Raw genomic sequence first — 8,600 nt, forward strand, 5'->3', positions numbered from 1 at the left:
TATATATATATATATAATTTTAGATATGTAATAAATTTCCCAATAAAAAAATATTTCATAAGAAATTTAGTTTAATATTAAAACATAGAAAGAATATAATCTACTGTATCTTTAACGCTAATAATCTCTAAAAATACGTGCCTGGCATGAGGGGGAGGGGGTAAAAATGCTATGTAGTCTCATACCTGAAAATTTTGTTGCATTTATAAAATGATAAAAACAGGAGGAGATAAATGCTTAATAACTTCATATATTACATCAAAATAAAAATGCTATGTAGTCTCATACCTGCTGCATTTATAAAATGATAAAAACAGGAGATAAATGCTTAATAACTTCATATATTACATCAATTATTTTTACACTAGCAATGATATTATACTACTATCATATATGTTCAAAATTAATTGATTTTTTAATAGAAATCTCAAAATATCGATAGTCGTGCACTACATTTATTGTATTAAAAGTTTTAAAATATTTTATCGTCACGATTTTAGAATAATAATTAAAAGATTTATCTATAAATATTATTAAATTTGATTTTATGTATTATTGTTCAAATAAAATAATTAGTATTTAAAATAGGTGCTATTAACAAAATTTTATTAGTTTTTAATACCTTTTTTTTTTCAAAATTCTGTATGTAAATCTCCCAATATTAAATTAACAAAACTTCCAACGGTCATCTGCAAGGTCTATAAAAGGAAAGAACGGCTCGCTTCCATATACTTGCAGAGAGCGAGGTTCCGCTGCGTGCTACGGCTTCGTCTGTTTTTCTTATCTGTTATTTAGGTCTTCTCTTTTCGCTGCTCGTTGTCGTCGTCTCTAGTAATCATCGTCTTCGCAAGACAGCCCAGAGTTTCTATTTGAAGGTTTCGTGAAGAGTTTGGGATCTAGGGTTTCCTGTCTCTGCTGCGGGGGAAGAACAATTTTATGGGGAGTTTCGTAAGCCTTCTATTTTTTTCCTACCAAGAATCTCTTTCTTTATTCCGGTATGTTTCTGCGACTTTCTTTGTCTCTGGCGTTTTTTATTTTTGTTTTGCTCAAGGCATCGATATGTGTGGGTGCTGCGAGGTGCCATTTTTGACTCGATTTAATTTTGGTTTCTCTTAAGACAGAGGTTGGTATTTTATTATATTCTGGTATGGCGCTCTGTAGGGCTTTTTGTTGCTGATTTAGACGTTTTTAGATATTGCATTTTTCTTAATTCTCTTTTTTGCTATTTATATCCGCTTCTCGTTCACGATAAAGCCACAGCAAGTCATTGTCCTCATCGCGAGCCGTACCTAGGTTTTCCATTGAAGATCTGGTGGGATCTAGGGTTTGCATTCTGCTTTGTGTGTGCGTGTTTGTGTTGTTCATTCAATGAGATCTTGTTTGTTTTGGCCTAATAGTCTCATGATTTTGTCCCATTGGTGTTACTTCCGGCGAGGTCACCAATCATAGAATTGCTCTCATACAAGCATGCTTAATCTTGGAGTTTGTGATGAATTTCAAACTATTACATCAAAATGTGGCTCAATATTTAGGGGGCTGATGGGAATTGCATATATACTGGAACATACTTTACTCTCATTCATTGAGATATTGTTTTCTTTGGCCTTGTGGTGAGAATTGCAATATTTTTTGGTGATTCCAGCTTTCTTTCTTTTTTTGCATTAGCCTCAACAAGATAGTCAAGTCCTTGATGCATGAGGAAGCCAGCAGCAGCAGGTTTCAAGTACTTTGTAACACCTTTTGTTGAAGCATAAGCTTTGTGAGCATTTCCAAAGGCATCATTAACATAGAGATCAGCAAGAGAATCACTTTTCTTTCCAAACTTTGGACCATTCTTGTTTTCTTCCTTATAGAATCTCACGTTCTCGAGGTGGATGACAACACCATCAGGTAATGCAATGATGATTTTCTCAACTTCCACGCCAATGGAATCATTGGCCATCTCAACGTCAACTTCAAGAAGTTTTGATATCCAAGGCACGAGAGGGTTAAAGCTGTATTTCGGAGTGACCCCTTTATCATGGCCCAGATGCAGAGAATGTCCTTGGCTACGTGCTCCCTTAAATAATTGATGGTGGGAATAGCAGTTCTAATCCTGATATGGTCGGTGATCTTGAGGTTGTCATCGAGAGGAAAGTTTAGATCTACCCTAATGAACACCCTCTTCCCTTTCAGATCCACGCCCTTTAGATTTTTAACGCTCCTCTTCGTTGCCACTCTTTACTCTCTAAATCACTGATCCGACTGGATGAAGATAGATAAGTAAAAATAATATCCTCAAATGATATATAATTTTCTGTAGATAAGGTAGGATTTATCAAAAAATATATATAGAGGACAAGATGTAGTATGGGAAAAGTTTTGATTATACTATATTTGAGAACGAAATGTTAGAAAAGTTTTGATTATAATTGGTTAATCTGCAACAAGATAGTTAGAAAAGTCTTTGAGAATACTATATTTGCTTTTAAAAGCTTAATTTCATATTGCATCTTTAGTAGTTAAAATTTTACTTTTTTGTATGTACAACAGTTTAATTTGGTTTTGTTTATGCATTGAATGACCTTTTTTGAGTACATGAGTAACATATCAGTGCACAAAAGTGATCAAATGAAATTCCTTCACTGAAAAGCTAGTTAGAATTTAATATGCTTGAGAATGAAATTGTTTATGACATATAAGATACAAATGTTGGATTATAATCGGTTAATCTGAAACAATTTTGGTGGAAATTTTTTTGAGAATAATATCACTGTTTGTAAAAAGTCAGTAACATATCAGTGCACAATTAAGTGATCAAATGAAATTCCTTCACTGAAAAGCTAGTTAGAATTTAATATGCTTGAGAATGAAATTGTTTATGACATATAAGATACAAATGTTGGATTATAATCGGTTAATCTGAAACAATTTTGGTGGAAATTTTTTTGAGAATAATATCACTGTTTGTAAAAAGTCATATTGTTTTCTTTGGCCTTGTGGTGAGAATTGCAATATTTTTTGGTGATTCCAGCTTTCTTTCTTTTTTTGCATTAGCCTCAACAAGATAGTCAAGTCCTTGATGCATGAGGAAGCCAGCAGCAGCAGGTTTCAAGTACTTTGTAACACCTTTTGTTGAAGCATAAGCTTTGTGAGCATTTCCAAAGGCATCATTAACATAGAGATCAGCAAGAGAATCACTTTTCTTTCCAAACTTTGGACCATTCTTGTTTTCTTCCTTATAGAATCTCACGTTCTCGAGGTGGATGACAACACCATCAGGTAATGCAATGATGATTTTCTCAACTTCCACGCCAATGGAATCATTGGCCATCTCAACGTCAACTTCAAGAAGTTTTGATATCCAAGGCACGAGAGGGTTAAAGCTGTATTTCGGAGTGACCCCTTTATCATGGCCCAGATGCAGAGAATGTCCTTGGCTACGTGCTCCCTTAAATAATTGATGGTGGGAATAGCAGTTCTAATCCTGATATGGTCGGTGATCTTGAGGTTGTCATCGAGAGGAAAGTTTAGATCTACCCTAATGAACACCCTCTTCCCTTTCAGATCCGCGCCCTTTAGATTTTTAACGCTCCTCTTCGTTGCCACTCTTTACTCTCTAAAACACTGATCCGACTGGATGAAGATAGAGAAGTAAACATATATTGATGAGAATAATGCATTTGAATGAGATTGATGTGAGCAAAGAATATCCTCAAATGATATATAATTTTCTGTAGATAAGGTAGGATTTATCAAAAAATATATATAGAGGACAAGATGTAGTATGGGAAAAGTTTTGATTATACTATATTTGAGAACGAAATGTTAGAAAAGTTTTGATTATAATTGGTTAATCTGCAACAAGATAGTTAGAAAAGTCTTTGAGAATACTATATTTGCTTTTAAAAGCTTAATTTCGTATTGCATCTTTAGTAGTTAAAATTTTACTTTTTTGTATGTACAACAGTTTAATTTGGTTTTGTTTATGCATTGAATGACCTTTTTTGAGTACATGAGTAACATATCAGTGCACAAAAGTGATCAAATGAAATTCCTTCACTGAAAAGCTAGTTAGAATTTAATATGCTTGAGAATGAAATTGTTTATGACATATAAGATACAAATGTTGGATTATAATCGGTTAATCTGAAACAATTTTGGTGGAAATTTTTTTGAGAATAATATCACTGTTTGTAAAAAGTCAATTTACCAGTGCATCTTTCGTAGTTAAAATTATTTTCTTATAGATGACGGTTAAATTGGGATTTGTTTTGGGACTTGTGGATTGAATTTCTTTTTTTTTCATTTTTTAGTAGTATACGTGATTAATGCATCAATGTACAATTAAGTAATTATGTGATGTAACCTTGATGATTGAAATTGTAATGTTTCTTGTAGATAATAGCTATATCTATTTTGGGAGTTGGACATTTAATAATCATTCAAAGTTGTATGCAAATAAATTGCTCGATGTATTTTGTGAATTGGACATTATCATTTAAAATTATATACATGATTAACTATTTAATGATCATCTATTGATTAAAGGAATGATAAAATTAGGTTGCTGTAATCTTTTATAAAAATATTTTGGCCAAAAAAAACTTTTTATGTTGGGGAGTTTCTGATGATTGAGATTTTTATGCCTGCTCAAACAAGTTGAGGAGGTTAACATACCTTTTGTGGAACTGAAAAGTTGATTTTTTTAACAAGTCAATTTGTGATTGGAGCTGATTCTTTCACTTATTTTATTTGTATTTTCCCGCATGTTTTTATCTAGTTTTGCAAAGATCCTCTTTATATGCATTGAAATTGTAATGTTTCTTGTAGATAAATAGCTAGACCTGTTTTGGGAATTGGACAATGAATAATCATTCAAAGTTGTATACAAATAAATAGCTTGATGTGTATTATTTGGAATTTGACATTATCATTTAAAGTTGTATACATGATTAACTATTTAATGTTCATCTACGAAATCAACAAGTGAAATATTGTCGTGTTTCTTGTACATAAATAGCTAGACTTATTTTGGGAATTGGAATAATCATTCAAAGTTATATTCAAATAAATTGCTGTCGGCACTAAAAAGTTGGGGGAGTTGCCCGTAAGAAGCTGTCGGTCACCGTAATCGAAATTCCGTCGCCTGCTTCGCAAGGACGCTTTAATTTACATATAAATTTAAGTTTAAAAAAATATGAAAATCAAACTGATCCATATTTTTCATAGTTTAAATGAAAGAACATTTTACATCAAATCCTATATCTATCCCGAAGGATAAACACAAAATTTGAGGATGAGGCTCGATCAAATAAACTTAGAAAGATATGACATCCTTTTGGTCTGTGAAACCGTTTTGTTTGCCGACAAATTATCATATTTAATATGAAAAATTAAATAGAGTTTATTTTAAGCTGAGTTCGGAAAAACTTCCTATAATGACAAGCCTCTATAATTAATTACATCTTAGATAGCTGTAGTCACCTAAGAATACTCTCGATAAAAATTAGGAAAAATTATCTTCAAGCAGGTCACAAGGATAAAAATTTTCAACGAAATCGGACAAAGAGGTGCGCAAAGGGGAATTGTTCAAACTTGGAACATTTATTGTAGAATTCAAAGGAGGAAGAACTAGGGGATGTCACATATTCGAACGAGAACCTTTGTGACTTCACAATCTACCCTATGGTTTGACTTTAGTTTCGAGGAGAAATTATTTAAGCGTTTCATCCTGCTAATTTTATTTAATTAGGACTTACATTCGTATGAAACGATCACACAAATGAAAACTTACATTCGTATGAAACGATCACACAAACAACCTGGAAGATATGAAGATTTAAGTCGTGACGAACGACAACTTCGAAATCCAAAAATGAGTTAGGCCTTAGATTGCACAATAGAACTGTATAAATGCCTTAAATGCCTAACGAAAAGTTGAGGATTTATGTTGCACTAAGCAAACAACCTCGAAATCCTATGAATTATTGTTTAATTCTAAGGAAGGAATAATTTAGTTGGGGAAGACATGTTCTGCTCTTGAAGATGGCCGTGTTGCCCACCGTGCTAGCTCCAAATTCCTTGTCGTTACGAGTTTAAGTTTTCTAGGGTGTCAGGTTATGATGTTAAATCCAGCGGTTCTATGATTATAGTTTTTTAAATATTTTATAAGGAACATGTTGAAGTTGTACATTGTATAGCATAACAGTAGATTATGTAGCATAAGACAAACAATAGATCATGTAGTAAAGTAAATAGTACAACATGCGGTGTAAGGAAGAAGTAGACGATACAACAAGAAAGTGATTACAAGAAAGTAACATGCTGTAAGCTGACAACGATTTTATATATGCTTAAAAATACAAAAATTTGATACTGCTGCTAGAAGATTTAAATCCCAAGCAACGGTGCCAAAAACTTGATAACGATTATAAATTTGATAAAGATGTGTATAAAATATTCAATAATTACAAAGTCACACTTATCAACACAAGTATACATATGCTCAAGTAATACAGGGCTCCAATGGAGTCCTGGACATCAATCCCACAGTGAGTAATATTAGAAACTACGAACAAAGATTTAAAAAATCAATACTTAATCACAAAAATATAGTTTAAATTGCATATTTGTCACTAATAGATAATTGAAATAAAAATGTAATTTTAATAAACTCTTAATTAACTAATTATACTAATAAAGTTTCTAATGTGTAAGTTCAATATATACTCCTTGTCAATAAATTTAAGTGAATGGATAAATTGAGTCAGCTCAAATTATATTGTGCCAAATAGGAGCATACCTATTATTTACTCTTTGGACCAAACATAAAGAACATTGACTAATCTTATGCTTGGTTACTGAATCTGCGACTAGGTTGGGAGGATACCGACTCTCACTTTGGAACTCCCACGTTCCCCTCGCCTGATGGCTAATATCTACACTTCAGCACCCAAACGATAGCATCGAATTGAGGATTTTAGTCTGTCACTCTAAAATCTCCAATTCTACGTCCAATAATTTTTATTTCCCTATTTATTTGCACCCAACTTTCAAGGACTCTGACCTCCCTAAATCTTGGATATAATATTCACTTTAGTTGTAAAATTTAACATAAAGATTTAAAAAATTAATACTTAATCACAAAAATATAGTTCAAATTGCATATTTGTCATAATAGGTAATTGAAATAAAAATGTAATTTTAATAAACTCTTAATTAACTAATTATACTAATAAAGTTTCTAATGTGTAAGTTCAATATATAAGAAAACATCATTCTCCTTGCCAATAAATTTAAGCGAATGGATAAATTGAGTTAGCTCAAATTATATTGTGCCAAATAAGAGCATACCTATTATTTACCCTTTAGACCAAACATAAAAAACATTGACTAATCTTATGCTTGGTTTCTGAATTTGCGACTAGGTTGGGAGGATACCGACTCTCACTTTGGAACTCCCACGTTCCCCTCGTCTGATGGCTAATATCTACACTTCAGCACCCAAACGATAGCATCGAATTGAGGATTTTAGTCTGTCACTCTAAAATCTTCAATTCTACGTCCGATAATTTTTATTTCCCTATTTATTTGCACCCAACTTTCAAGGACTCCGACCTCCCTAAATCTTGGATATAATATTCACTTTAGTTGTAAAATTCAACATATTTTAACAAATAAATTGACCATATTGAAAGTAAATTAAGATTGAAGTGAAAATATCATCACAACTTCTTTAACATTCTCATGACACAACTAATTCAAATCACCATTTCACAAAATCTCAAGACAATGAGAAAGACGGAGAAAACTACTCAAAACTCATGGAGAAGATACGACAAAACTTGGAATTTATATATAAAAGCAAAGTCATACAAACTTCAATAAGTAAATACAACTTATCTCTAATTCCTCCCCAAGTAAACTGCTCGAAGTTCTTCTGAATCTCTTCATTTCTTTACAGCACACAGAATTCTCATTCGAAGCAGCAAGAAGGAAGAAATCTCTCACTTTCCTTCCACTCTTATAATCTCTCGAAGAATTCCTCACAATACTAACCACTCTCTACACTATAATGGGCACCACAAACAATAAAGACTCAGCGGATACCTAGCAGACACACCCTTTTTCGACCTCCAAATATTTCTTTTAAAGTTGTAGAAGAGTTTTCAAGAGTTGCCCAAGCGTCCCTTCAAAAATCGTCCACATTCAATGCATCTGCTGAGAGAACCGACTTACTCGCCGTCGGCGACCTTCTAGAATATTTAATTCTGGACTCTCGGGAAAAACTCGTCGTCGGCGCCCAAGATCAAATCTTCATATTTTGATCATTTTTGCTCCAAATTCGCTCTTTTTTGTATCTTACAAAACATCAAAAATATCTTTCTTTAAAGTGTAATATCATCAAATTCAGTGTAAAATATGTATGAAAATCTCAATATATTTTCTTTTGGTAAAAATCCTCTAAACTTAACTATTACTTGTCCTCAAGTAATTTTAGTAAAAAGTTTTGATCTACTGTGGTAAGGTTTTAATTCAGAAATACTATAAGTTTGGTTTAAGTAAATTCTAAAGTGAGATTTTCAAAAAAATTTCAAGTAATTAAATTAACTCTGTAG

The 8,600-nt window shown here is 32.4% G+C and overlaps 2 pseudogenes; both read right to left on the minus strand.

Annotated features, from left to right (window-relative positions):
* Positions 1–1,528: 1,528 nt before the first annotated feature.
* Positions 1,529–2,588, minus strand: LOC110019163 (annotated as a pseudogene).
* Positions 2,589–2,956: 368 nt separating this feature from the next.
* The window catches only part of LOC110019164, a 28,398-nt pseudogene continuing 22,754 nt past the window's right edge, over positions 2,957–8,600 (minus strand).

The sequence above is a fragment of the Phalaenopsis equestris genome, unplaced genomic scaffold (assembly GCF_001263595.1).
Source record: "Phalaenopsis equestris unplaced genomic scaffold, ASM126359v1 Scaffold000053, whole genome shotgun sequence".
Taxonomy (NCBI): Eukaryota; Viridiplantae; Streptophyta; class Magnoliopsida; order Asparagales; family Orchidaceae; genus Phalaenopsis; species Phalaenopsis equestris.